The following is a 14,134-nucleotide window of genomic DNA, read 5'->3' as shown; positions in this document are numbered from 1 at the left end:
AGGATGATCACTGGAAGAAGAGGCTGCTGAATGGCATGATACAGGGGAAAGCACTGCCCGTCGCTCTGATTAAAGGATTAAGGTACCCAAGACAGGCCCATATATAGTGCTTCAAACGGCGTAGTCATTGGATGTACACTGACAAAAATGCTTCAATGCGCTCCTTTTCTAGGTCACTAGATATCAAATGGTTGCAGTTTTTAGGTCGAGCCAAGCAGCAGCAAGCATGCGCTGCTCGCTCAGAGAGGCATGCTGTATTGGATTTTGCATTGGAAGCCCTGCCCACTCCGCCCATAATTGTCATTGGCTTGTGCCATTGTCCTTTGTAAATGCTGGCTTCTGCTTTGTAAATAGGCTTGTTAGTCGCTCCTTGGTACCGCCTTGTCTTCATTTGTGACCTCCCATTAGGACTGGCCCTTTTAGTCCTGTTGTTACATGGTACGTCTTTTTTAGTCTGGAAGTACTATTTTATTTAATGCCCATCTAGAAGCAGCTTGCGGTACTGCACCTAGAAATACAATGCTGGTTCCTGGCTCACTACGCAAGCATTTGCAATGCACTAGGTCTGGCATTACTGAAAGTATGAGCTATTGGCGTTGCACTATTATTATTTACAACACCAATACCTCAAACTATCAGTAATGCGAGACCTATTGCATTGCAAATGCTTGTTTTAAAATATTAGCAGAAATCTGACTATTGGTCAGTGGTGGGTTAGTGTTGCACACTTTGCGATAGGTCTATTTCTTACGCAGATGCCAAAGAACAATTTGGTGTGAGGGCATGGCAGTTCTTTCAATAGGCCAAGTAGTCAAAAATGACTTGCGAAATATCGAGAAAGTTCCCTTGTGCCCCTGCAGCTACTGTCACCATGGACATGCTATTGGAGATAAGCGCATGCTGTAGACTGGTAACTCGCATATGAAGGCAGTGAAGGAGGACAGAGTGCAGGCCCACGTGCAGGTGTGACAGTTATGGGAAATAGACCTCAGGGAGTACTTGACAGACGTTGATGCTGATGCTGACGTTGACGAGTGCGATGCTGAGGCAAGTGTCTAATGACATGTTACCAGCTAGCACACAATACATTTTTCCACTACCTTTAAGTCATAAAATCTATCCACAGAGAGCCCCGGTGTGTCATAGATGAAAGACTTCTGAGGCCACATTCGAGCAGAAAGTTGTACTGACATTATCAGGTACCGTCAACAAGTAATGCGCTTACTCTCAATCACTGGCTTGTACGTAGGTGTCACCATTAAACACTGAATACTGGGAATATGCCGACCCAGAAATATGAACATGCAGCACAGATTGGCAGTTCTGGGGGTGGTACTAACAAGAAGGCTGGTGGCGATAAGATGGATTAAACCTATGAGACCGACCACCGACTTCTGGTAATGAGACCTAGCAGAGTAGTCTTTGGGGGAGAAGCTCAGGATGCAGGGGCTGGAACAGATGAAAGAGCGATGGAGGCTATATTCAGTTACTTCAGTGGGCAATGACGATACAGTTAGTGGCCAGGGAAGAAGATGGGAATGTGCTCAATGGAGTACCTGAGGATGGGAGCATACAGACACAGGAACCCTGTTCGTCAGGATGACCAGGAGGTGAGAGTGCGGAGTGGGTGGCAGAATGGGATGGAGCATTTTATTGTATTTTGTACCTGTGTGGGTCTAGAAGAATGGGGCGAGTCAATCACTAGCCACAAACTACTGTACTGATTGTCTAACAAAGTCAAGCTCACTGAGTAATTATTGTGATCTTTGAGGGCATTACTGTGTCTGTAACATTTGTTTTTCTCTTCTTATACAAGTCACCATTCTCTGGCAGGAGTCCAGTGTGGACCCCCAGAACATGCCATTTCCATTCTCTGACAGGAGTCCAGTGTGGACCCCCAGAACATGCCATCTCCATTCTCTGGCAGGAGTCCAGTGTGGACCCCCAGAACTTGCCATTTCCATTCTCTGACAGGAGTCCAGTGTGGACCCCCAGAACATGCCATCTCCATTCTCTGGCAGGAGTCCAGTGTGGACCCCCAGAACATGCCATCTCCATTCTCTGGAAGGAGTCCAATGTGAACACCCCAGAACATGCCATCTCCATTCTCTGGCAGGAGTCCAGTGTGAACACCCCAGAACATGCCATTTCCATTCTCTGGCAGGAGTCCAGTGTGGACCCCCAGAACATGCCATTTCCATTCTCTGACAGGAGTCCAGTGTGAACACCCCAGAACATGCCATCTCCATTCTCTGGCAGGAGTCCAGTGTGGACCCCCAGACCTTGCCATCTCCATTCTCTGGAAGGAGTCCAATGTGAACACCCCAGAACATGCCATCTCCATTCTCTGGCAGGAGTCCAGTGTGGACCCCAGAACTTGCCATTTCCATTCTCTGACAGGAGTCCAGTGTGAACACCCCAGAACATGCCATCTCCATTCTCTGGCAGGAGTCCAGTGTGGACCCCCAGACCTTGCCATCTCCATTCTCTGGAAGGAGTCCAATGTGAACACCCCAGAACATGCCATCTCCATTCTCTGGCAGGAGTCCAGTGTGGACCCCAGAACTTGCCATCTCCATTCACTGGCAGGAGTCCAGTGTGCTGCAGTCCAGCTAAACAGCATCATCAATGTCGCCTTGACACATTGTTGCTGTTCAGCAGGTTATCTCTTGTGCCACACGCATACCTCAACATCTACACATGTCAACAGCACATGACAGACATCTGCTTGGGAGTGCACTCAAAGAATGGCTTGAGATATCCCGCTACCTCCATTTGCACTCCTAACTCATTATTCTGGAACAACTGTTACAGGACTGGTCTAATTCCCCAAAAACCCTTTCCTTCTCATGTGTGGATAATAAATAAGTAGATGTTATTCGCCTTTCTTTTCAAGTATGCTTTTTTTACATAAAATGTGTTTTGTTAATTGTTTATTGACTTTAATCCAGGACCATGTGTTTTATCTCAGGTACTCTCTGTATTGTACTGAATTTAAACATTTATAGTGCTTTATAACCGGATATGGGGTGCTGAATGAGTGAAAACCAGAATCCGCAGAAGCAAAAATATTCAAAACATTCATACGCTGCTGATGCCTGTGACTAGAGTGGGGCCAAGGTTGGGTTATGGCAGTCCATTCTGCTCTTAAAGCACCCCCCTAGTTTACAGCCCCTGGACAAAATGGCACATGGCCAGTCCGGCCCTCCGTCAAAGCACATTTCAAGATTGGCATCATGCTAAACCTTGGGAAGTGTTTGGTTGGAGCAGTGCTAAACTTATTGTGATCCTATGGGGGAAGCATGTTGATGTGTGTGAGTGACCAGAGAGGTGTTCTCAACTGGTTTTGGGCACAGCACTCAGTCGCATGAAAAAGATTAGGTGTGAGCCAAGATGTATGCAAATTCTTGGTGAAATTAAGAGCAAAACACATAGGTATCTACACAGCATGAACCTAACCAGAGAGGAACCGGGGTGCTATGTGTAAGTACATCAAAAAAGAAGCTCAATCGTAGAAGGCCCAGTAATCCATACAGCAGGATGCACGAGACAGACATGATGTCCAATTACAGAAATAATGCCAAATGGGCAAAAATGGGAGTAGATGGCACGTGCAGTATCCATGCACCTGTTTATGGTGGGATCCTGCCTACTGCTACACAAATATATTTTGTGAGCAGGAGAGGAAGTGCAAGAACAATCAAGGTTGGGAATTTGAGTGGAAACTACACAATCTTTAAGGGCCAGATAGCACCTACAATGATACCGGTGATGCACCGTTACATCGCAACTTTTACAACGGGAGTCTTTTACAACGGAACTTTTACAACGCAGGATCCATTACATCGGATGCCATTACAACGCATGGCATTACATAGCAGATGCTATTACAACGCATGGCATTACATCGTAAGTATAGGTAAGTATTTAATTTTTTTACATTTTATTAATATTAATTATAATTAAATATATTTATTTATGTTTTTTAATATTATTAATGTATTATTTATTATATTAATTAAAGTAATTTTTAAAATAAGTACAGGTGTACAGGGGTGTTTTTAGGTTTCAGGGTAGGGTTTGGGTTTTGGGGTACAGGGGTGTTTTTAGGTTTCAGGTAGGGTTTGGGTTTTGGGGTACAGGGGTGTTTTTAGGTTTCAGGGTAGGGTTTGGGTTTTGGGGTACAGGGGTGTTTTTAGGTTTCAGGGCAGGGTTTGGGTTTTGGGGTACAGGGGTGTTTTTAGGTTTCAGGGCAGCGTTTGGGTTTTGGGGTACAGGGGTGTTTTTAGGTTTCAGGATAGGGTTTGGGTTTTGGGGTACAGGGGTGTTTTTAGGTTTCAGGGTAGGGTTTGGGTTTTGGGGTACAGGGGTGTTTTTAGGTTTCAGGGTAGGGTTTGGGTTTTGGGGTACAGGGGTGTTTTTAGGTTTCAGGGCAGGGTTTGGGTTTTGGGGTACAGGGGTGTTTTTAGGTTTCAGGGTAGGGTTTGGGTTTTGGGGTACATGAGTGTTTTAGGGTTCAGGGTTGGGTTTGTGCTTAGGGCTAATTAAATTATATTTACCATTTATAAATTAATTAAAATATATTTATTAAATTAAATTAATTATATTATATTAATTACATTTTTTAATTAAATTAATTAAATTAAATACATTATTTTAATTAATTTAATTACAATTTTAAAAATATTTAAATTAAATTAATTTCATTATATTAATTTTAATTAATTAATTACAATTTTTATTAAAATTAAATTAAATAAATAGATTTAAATTTATTAAATTAAATTAATTACTATTTTAAAATGTATTTTAATTAAATTAAATTAAATTAATTAAATTAACTTAATTACATTTTTTTTAAAAAGGTATACTTACCTATACTTACGATGTAATGCCATGCGTTGTAATAGCATCTGCTATGTAATGCCATGCGTTGTAATGGCATCCGATGTAATGGATCCTGCGTTGTAAAAATTCCGATGTAACGGAATGCGTTGTAAAAAACCGCGTTGTAGTGACACCAATCCCAATGATACCATCATTGCCCTTGAGGACTCAAACGTCTACCTGAGATAGTCTAAAGCCCGGCCATCCCCAGAAGCAAGTAGGACGTACACCAACGCACCTGGCTAGGGCTGGACTGCCCCTACTAAAAGTTAGGCAGGATAAGGCCAAAACTTTCAGCAGAGCTTCGCAACCACCCTTTCATTCTTCTGAAGGTCTCAGAAATTGGTTGAGCACCCGTTGAGCAAGCCCTGTTTGGGTCATGGCCTGCACCCTGTGCATGTAAGGGTGAGTGATGAAGTGCTTGGTAGGTTTCAGAAGGTGGAGGAGCACCCGTTGAGCGAGTCCTGTTTGGGCCATCGCCTGCACCCTGTGCATGTAAGGGGTAGTGATAAAGTGCTTGGTAGGTTTCAGAAGGTGGATGGGCACCTGTTGAGCGAGCCCTGTTTGGGTCATGGCCTGCACCCTGTGCATGTAAGGGGGAGCGATGAAGGACTTAGTAGGTTTCAGAAGAAGGACGAGCACCCGTTGGGCGAGCCCTGTTTGGGTCATGGCCTGTACCCTGTGCATGTAAGGGGGAGCGATGAAGGACTTAGTAGGTTTCAGAAGATGGACGAGCACCCGTTGGGCGAGCCCTATTTGGGTCATGGCCTGCATCCTGTGCATGTAAGGGGGAGCGATGAAGTGCTTGGTTGGTTTCGGAAGGTGGACGAGCACCTCTTGAGCGAGCCCTGTTTGGGCCATCGCCTGCACCCTGTGCATGTAAGGGGGAGCGATGAAGTGCTTGGTTGGTTTCGGAAGGTGGACGAGCACCTCTTGAGCGAGCCCTGTTTGGGCCATCGCCTGCACCCTGTGCATGTAAGGGGTAGTGATGAAGTGCTTGGTAGGTTTGAGAAGATGGACGAGCTCCTGTTGGGCGAGCCCTGTTTGGGTCATGGCCTGCACCCTGTGCATGTAAGGAGGAGCGATGAAGTGCTTGGTTGGTATCGGAAGGTGGACGAGCACCTCTTGAGCGAGCCCTGTTTGGGCCATCGCCTGCACCCTGTGCATGTAAGGGGTGGTGATGAAGTGCTTGGTAGGTTTCAGAAGGTGGACGAGCACCCGTTGAGCGAGCCCTGTTTGGGTCATGGCCTGCACCCTGGGCATGTCAGAGGGAGAGATGAAGTGTTTGGTAAGCTGCTAACCTGTCAACACAAAGGAATCAGCCTACCCTGTTTTACCCTTTTGGCCCCACCAATATTTTTTCTTAGATCCCAGAGAGAGTTGCGGTGTCCAGTTTACATGAGGAGACGCATCCTCCTGCCCTTCTAGAGCATTCCCTCAAGCACTTTCGATATTATAAGGGAATGGCACTTCTGGGTAAACAAATAGGAGGCAAAATGGTGTAGGCCATGGGACATTCCCACTCGCCCCATCTATCTCAGGTCCCGTCCCTCAGTACAGGTGAGGCTCACTGAGCCGTACTGTCACTGCAGAAGGGGAAGAACTCTATCACAACTGACTCCCCATAATTCTTTGCAAATCTGCAAGAACTGTAGACCTTTGGTCTCTCTGGGCCCATTGCCCAGTGAAAGGAAGCAAAGGAAGCTGCTTATGTGTGATGAAAGGGAAGCGAATACTTGCCCATGCCACTGCGGATGATTTAACATGTAATGAGTCGGAGTTCAGTTTGGAGTGAGGCAACTGGAGAGGACATGAAAAAGATAGAGCAGGGTGGTCTAGCTCCTGGAAGGCGGTCCTACTCCTTCAAATAACTTCTGAATGAATAAGAGCAACCTGCTTTGTTTATAGATGCAGGTCTGATGGAGGGTTTATCCACGACCACTGGGACTCTGATACTGCAGATGCATAGGGAGTACAGTCCTCTTTTTCAGTGCAACCTAAGAGAGGCCAATCACTGCAGCCAGTGTTAAACAGTGAAACCTGGCGAAGTCCACTCCCATGGTCAGTATAGCAAGGGGGCAGACCTAGACTGCCCAGGCTCTGCTATAGGAGACCCAGGGAAATCAGGACCCGCTGTAAGAGTACAAGAAGGAGGGCCAGAGGCCAGGCCATACTACAGGAGTACAAGTTGGAAGCCAAGAAAGGCCATGCCCTGCTAATAAGGTACATGAATGAGACCCAGAGCAACCAGACCCTGCTGCAAGAGCTCAAGAGTGCATGCAGAGAGGCCAAACCCTGCAATCTGAGAAACAGGTGTGCTGTGCATTAAGGCTAGGCACTGCTGCATGGGTAAAGAAAGAGGCCAGGGCCTGCTATAGGAGTGCAAGAGGGAGGTCCATAAAGGCCACTCAATGTTATCCGAGTAAGAAGAGTGCATGGAGAGAGGCCAAGGCCCTACTATCCAAGTAACAATAGTGCAAGCAGACAGGCAAGGCCCTGCTGTCAAAGTAATGAGAGTTCACAGAAATCAGGCGCTTGTCATTCATTCTTTCAAAACTGTATTCGGTGTGATTAAAAAATCATAAAAGTATACACACATTTGCATAGTATATGCAAATATATTGTCAGTGCATTGGCGTTACAGACAGTACACTGCGCAAAGCAGAGGGAAATGTGATACAGGATTCAGCAAAATATCTGTGCAAACACAAATTACTTGGTCAGTGCTGTTCAAAATGTCCAATTCAACAAAGCTCTCACAAAGCATAGCATTTTTGTTTTTGTTTTGTTATTACGGGATATTTTGTAGCCATACTAACAATACGTACAATATGAATAAATGCATGGATACATAAAAGCAACATTAAAAAATTTGCCAAAAGTGTAATTTCCTCTACAGCCTACTCGAGGTGGGAATGTGCATACCCACTAGCCCTGGGCTATAAATTCCATTCCGCTCACGGAATTTGGGTAATTTCGCGTCCCGCGGAGAACGTGGAATTGCCAAAAATTCTGCGTTAAGCGGCTTCGTGGAATGTTTTACTTGTTCGCGTTCTCAAAATGCGTGCTTGCGAGATATTTCCCGCCAAGCACACAAACAGCATTCGCGAACAGGAAAAAAGCATTGCGAACAAGCAATTCCACATGCTCATGGAATTTCTGCGTGCTCGTGGAGATTTTTTACAGTTTCGCGGAGCTTTGCATAGCGCGACTACGCAAATTCCGCCCACCCCTAATACCCACAGGGTGGAGGTAAACCATACCAAGTATGCAGAAGCAGCAAAAAATAAAAGATAAGAATGCTTAAAACACATAATACGCAAAATTAAAATAAACATTTTTAACTAAGTTCAATCACAAAAATAGGAGGTGGCCAGAAAGCCTACTATAGCTGACAGGAGACTTTCCAAGGCAGGGTCATGGGCAAAGTAGGATTTTAGGGCAAATGGAAATAAGGGCAAAACGTATTATTCAAAGGCCCTACCCCTGGTGGCCCAACTCCATCTCAGCTATTTAGCTACAGCACATACCACAACATCTATGGTTTCGGTACAAAGTAACCCGAGCATGGGGTTTCCTTGGGCTGGTGTAATCTGGGCAACAAAAGAAAAAAGGGGGCAAGCAGCCAATCTGCATTAAGGCAAACTGGGCAAATAACATCATCAGCCATCTGAGGATGCCATTTGGATGTAAAGGTTAAAAGCGGTAATGCACCACATCGAAGCATCAAAATTAGACTTCCGTTGCAAGGGATGATCACCTAATCAAAAAAAGTCTCAAAAGCAATATGTGGTTTGATTTGTAAGAAAGCATCCGCTAAAGAACCACAAGTAAGCCTTCGGATTCAGTGTCCCGTACCAATTTCCAGTATACATTTTTCGATGTTTTTCTGGCCAGGGGTGAGGTACTATCATCCCAAATATTGGCCCAGGCAGCGTTCCATCAGGGAGTGCTTCCCAAACACACGAACTTAATGGAACGGGATTTGTCTAAAACCACTATATCCTTTAATGCCCGATAATAGTCTGACAGTGCAAGTGTATATTTGAGTTTCAGCCCAAAATAGCAGAGGCTGTAGTTTAACTTTTGGGGCCACTCGCAGAAGGCTCAGGTCATGTAACAAAGGTACAAGCTGGGTATTCTTAGCTGGATTGACTGACGTACACAGAAAATTGTTTATGGCTGTGCTAAGCTTGACTACCTTAGAACAGCCCCAAATCTCTGCACCATAGAATGCACTAGCCTCATCCCTGGAAAACCTCAAGACAGGTGAAACTCGTTTGGCTTTGGAGGATCTAAAAGGCCTGAGGATGGCCACAGTATATTGGGTCAGACTTAGGGTGCTTTCCTGAGTTGTGGGGACCAAGACAGGTCTTAAGACAATGCAATGCCTAGATAATTGAAATCCATTACCCTTTCTAAAGGTGCATCATTTAGAGTAATGCAACCAGTAAATGATCTATGAGGATTGATGGCCATGAATTTTGTTTTAAAAAAGTTAATCACCAACCCTCTATGTTGGCAGGGCTCCCCAAATCTACCTACCAGCATCTGAAGACCTTGTGGGGGTCTTAGAAATTCGAAGGGTAGCGTCAGCAAATAGAAGAAAGAAAATGTTTCTGCCCGCCAACCTAGGTGCATAAAACAACCATCCAGGTATGTGACCAACCCATTGAAGTATAAGGAAAACAATTTGGGTGACCAAAGCGCACCCTTGCCGTGCGCCCTTGAGGATGCCTTGCTTATCTATCAGTTCACCCCTAGGGCTCCAGCGGACCTGGGCATTAGTTTGTTGATGCAATCGCCTGATGATATCAAGGAGATCAAGAAGAATCCCAATGTCTTTAAGTAACTCCCACAATTTAGGGCAGGGCACCAGGTGGAACACGGTCTTCAGGTGGATGTATGACGTTGCAACGTAGGCTATTACAACGCCTGCCTTTACAACGCGGTTTTTACATCGCAATCCATTACAACGCATAGTGCTTTTGGGTGTTGGATAGTGAATTATTTAATTTACTATTCCAACACCAGTCCCCGTGGACACTAGGGAAGGTGTTGGATAGTAAATTAAACTTATTCCCTATCCTAGAGCGCACCCCAGCGCAATGCGTTGTAATGGTTTGTGTTGTAATGACCGCGTTGTAATGGTGGTGCGTTGTAAAAGTTTCGTTGTAAAGGTTGTTTACCTCTTCAGGTCTACGAAAACCAAATAAAGGTGGGATTAAAGTAAATCGGTTTTCCAATATATTGATGTAAAGCTGAAGACCAGATCTAATAGTGCCTGCTTCGCTTCTAAAGCCTCTTGCAAATATGACAACGCCCCCAGTCCTCTATCCACTGCTTCAACTGGTGGAGGATCTGCCTACTAAAGACTTTTTGTGTTACGTCAAAAAGACGGTCTGTAATTGGCACAGGAATCCCTTTGTCCTTTCCTTTAAACCAGTACAATTTTGGCTGCCTTCAAGCTTGGAAGTATTTCCATCCCAGACAGAATTACATTTAAGATGTTTACATATTTTGCCCATAACTCAATTTCAGAAAGAAACAGACCCCCTGGAACCTCACCCGGCGGCCATCCCAGAATATATTTATGTAATTGCCCTCACAGTATCGCCCAAACCTATTTGAGTTGTCATTGACGTCGAAATACGTAAACTATCATAGAGGCTGCCTTCCTCATAGCCCGTTACACATCCAGAAGGCAAAATAAATTGATATACTGTCTTGAGTGCTTCCCTCTATGACTCGAGATGGGTGTGGGGCCACATAGATCTGCTAAGGATTGATACTAAAGCAAAGCGGCCAATTAAATGGCGGATTTCTGCCCTTTATTGGATATCAGCTGCCAGAATATCTTAGAATTTTTTTTTCCTGCGGCATCATATAACTCCTCCCAGAGCCTGTGATCCTAGTCTTTTCGAGCTTTATGCTGTATCTGTTTGCATTTGTCCCTACAGTCTTTAATGCCAGAAATGTCACCTTTCATGAGTGCCATACATAGATCAAGTTTAGACCTGCTGTACCCTTTTTTAACCCGTGTGCGTGTGATATCGGGGCATTGGCTCCATGATTGTGCTTGGATGTAAAACACTCTCCCAATCTATCTAAAAGCGTATGAGTTATGTCAAATGTGGCCTGTAAATTGCTCTCACTGGGAATCACATTTTCGAGATCACATGTGGCCTTCTTCATTTGGTCCCTCAGATCAAGGTGATGTGCCACTTTAGGCCATTTAATTATCCTCCCATCATTTGTTTGAATCGACTCCGGAGCGAGGAATTCATTTAAGTTCTCCAGAGGAGAAATTAAAGAACAGAGAAGAGCACTGCGGTCAGACCGATAATGAACCCTCATATCTTCTAGGTCAAGCCAAATTGGGAGAACTAGAATTATATAGTCTATTCTGCTTGTGGCCCCAGGATGGTTAAACGTGTGTGCTGCTTTGTGATTTCGTAAAAAGTGCCCATTACAAGCTCTCAGGCCGCACATTGCAGTAAACGATAGTAAATCAGAAGCCAAATTGGACCCCCGCCAGACTGGAGCAGTCTCTATAGACGGACTCACCAAGAGCTCGTCCTCCGCTTCAAAGGTCATGGAGCAACCGATATCCAGGGGTTCATATGTTGTATTGAGATCCCCTGCGAGAATGAGTCCATCCTGGGCGGTGAATGTGTTAATGTGACTAGTGAGCAAATAAATGGTCGGAGAGTCACTTCTTCCCCTGTTCTCTCGATTATATACATATTGTAGATCTTCTATGGCCGTGAGTCAGCCCCTGTGAGTGTAATGCCCTGTACATCATCAGACTCTATATCCAGGATGCGGGGTTTCGCAAAAAGCAATATGCACACCCACATGAAAAGGACTCCAGATGGTTGACCCCTTCCGCTATCGCTGTGGCCAGCTGGCTTACAAAATGTAACAAACCCAGGTCTATGGACAGGATCAGTGGACCACGTTTCCTGCAGCAAACATATATCGAAAGACTCGATCAATGAACCCCCCTCAGGAACGTCCAACTTTGAATACACCCCAACCACGTTGCAGGATTAAAGGTTAAGGGGCTTTTGATTAGCAACAGGATCAACCTGGAAATAGGTCAATGGGACTACACACCCTTCTCTAATTTGACTCACAGTTGGATCTTCCCAGTTTTGGCTGATTGGCAATATTGCTGGTTCCCTACTGGCTGATTTACTCATCTCCTTCTCCTTCTCCCTCCCTCCTGCCCTCCCCCCCCCCCGGTGTAGTAGGGCTCCCAGTGGTGGCTAGTGGGCAACGGGGCTGGGGAGAGTTTGAAAAATATATAAAAAAAATAAACACTCACCTCCGGTTGCCCGCCTTGGCTCTCCTCCGCAGTCCCGGAACCAGGAGGCACACAAGCTCCCCATAGCCAATCACAACAGTGCAGTGTTGTGATTGGCTCCTCTAAGCCAATCACAACGCTGCAATACAGTGTTGCAATTGGTCTGAACGCCATGGATCGGCGCTCAGATGGGGACAGGTAGCCTGTGTATTATATTCCCTACCAGGCTGTCCATTACAGCGTGGTGGGGAATATACCAATTGAGCATGACTGTTTAGCTGGGCCAAGACGGCTGGCCAAGCAGTCATGAGTACTTAGTCTGCACAGTCCACTCCTCCTCTCTGAGCCACCAGCCCGCCCGCCCTAATCCAGCTCTACGGCAACAACAAAAAATTAATAAATGATAATTACCTCATTATTATTATTTTATTTTTTATTTTTTCACTGTTCTAAGATCAGAAGAGAGAGAAACTCCTCTGCCTTAGAGGAGAGGAGGCCTCAGAGGGCTCCACACCGAGTCAGTCGACCACAGAAGTATCCTAACTGGTGGCAGTGTCTGAGTATGGGTTTAACTGTGATATAGCAACCTGTGGAGGGTTTTGCTTAAACCAAATAGAAGTGTTGATGGGGTGGGGGGGATCCTTGCACAAGCCTAAACTAGGTAATGCCTCCACCAACAGTCATGAGTAGTGCCCACCAATGGCTCGACATTATGAGTTTCAGGCATCGCATCAAGTCTAGTGCCATGATTTGGCCCCCCAAGACCCAATTCCGCTTTACGCAAAGGAGAGAAAGTCGAAAGAACAACAAACCTAGTAGTACATAAAGGTGACTTAATCAAGGGGTCAACATCATGGGTAGATGAAGTAATACTGTCAGGGCGCTGAGAGGCGGGAGTCAGGGTGAAAACGTGCTTTTTTTCCTCTGGTGCTGGATCTGTTAATAATGTCTTCTCAATTCGTTTAGCAAACATAGGGGCGACTTTAGCACATGTTTTTGAGTAGGGTCCATCCTGTTCACCCCCCAGGGTTAAACTGTGCACTGTGACGCTGCCAGCTTGCTACTTCTATTGTTCTTCCCTGAAGCGTCTACGCTGCTTTGCGCTTGTCCATATCAGTATAAACCTTTGAGCCTTATTACAGGAAAATATTTATAAAATATTGATCGCGTAGAGAAGACCACCACCAAAGCTTGGGGCATTCCAGAAAATAACAGGCAATCAGACCTCTATCAGTAAGAGCCTATACTGCGAACGTGAGAGACCAGGCACAACGCCCAGAGGGCAAATGTCTGATATGTAGAGACAGAGCCCGTCTTACCACTGGACCCTACTTTCAAAGACCACAGGAGGGCCCCCCCCCCCCCAGCTCTTCCTGGCGCTACAGGCACAGGATGGGCCCGGTCTTGGCCTAGGCGCAGCCAGTGCACATCCCACGCTGCAGGACTTGGTTTCATAGCGCCTCCTGAGGCCCATAGCCTGCTGGATACCGAGGTCCCAAAATGCTAGCAGGGACAAATGCTTCACCCAGGCTCTTCTATCAGAGTAACAAAGGTGAAGCCGGAGAGGGCTGGCCCTGCTATAAGAGTATCAAGAGTGAGCGCAGAGAGGCCAGACCTGCTGCCAGAGGACATGAAGTTAAGCACAGCTCTTACATCCACACATATGAGCCCCAGGCATGTACATTTAGACTGTTAGATCAACAAATTCAAATATCAGCATATATTTCCCTCATGCCCTGAATGCATATAATACAATACATCACAGTGCCAAATCGTAATATAGCACATTGCTACTGTTAGAGCTTGGATGTTATAATTCATTTAATCTCTATGAATTCACCCTGGGGAACAAAAATATGTATGACAATTTACAGATATGACAAATGAGTGTCGAGGTATCATGTTTAGAAAACATGAACAAAAGGAAGTTGAAGTATA

The 14,134-nt window shown here is 45.4% G+C and overlaps 1 protein-coding gene across 1 annotated transcript in view; it reads right to left on the bottom strand.

The window, feature by feature from the left end:
• Positions 1-14,134, bottom strand: part of NHERF1 (NHERF family PDZ scaffold protein 1) — a 193,109-nt gene that overhangs the window by 6,067 nt on the left and 172,908 nt on the right. The gene's annotated exons all lie outside the window — the stretch shown is intronic.

The sequence above is a fragment of the Lissotriton helveticus genome, chromosome 7, assembly GCF_964261635.1.
Source record: "Lissotriton helveticus chromosome 7, aLisHel1.1, whole genome shotgun sequence".
In the NCBI taxonomy this organism is placed as follows: domain Eukaryota; kingdom Metazoa; phylum Chordata; class Amphibia; order Caudata; family Salamandridae; genus Lissotriton; species Lissotriton helveticus.
Note: the sequence above shows the minus strand (reverse complement) of the source record. Positions and strands in the feature narration are given on the sequence as shown.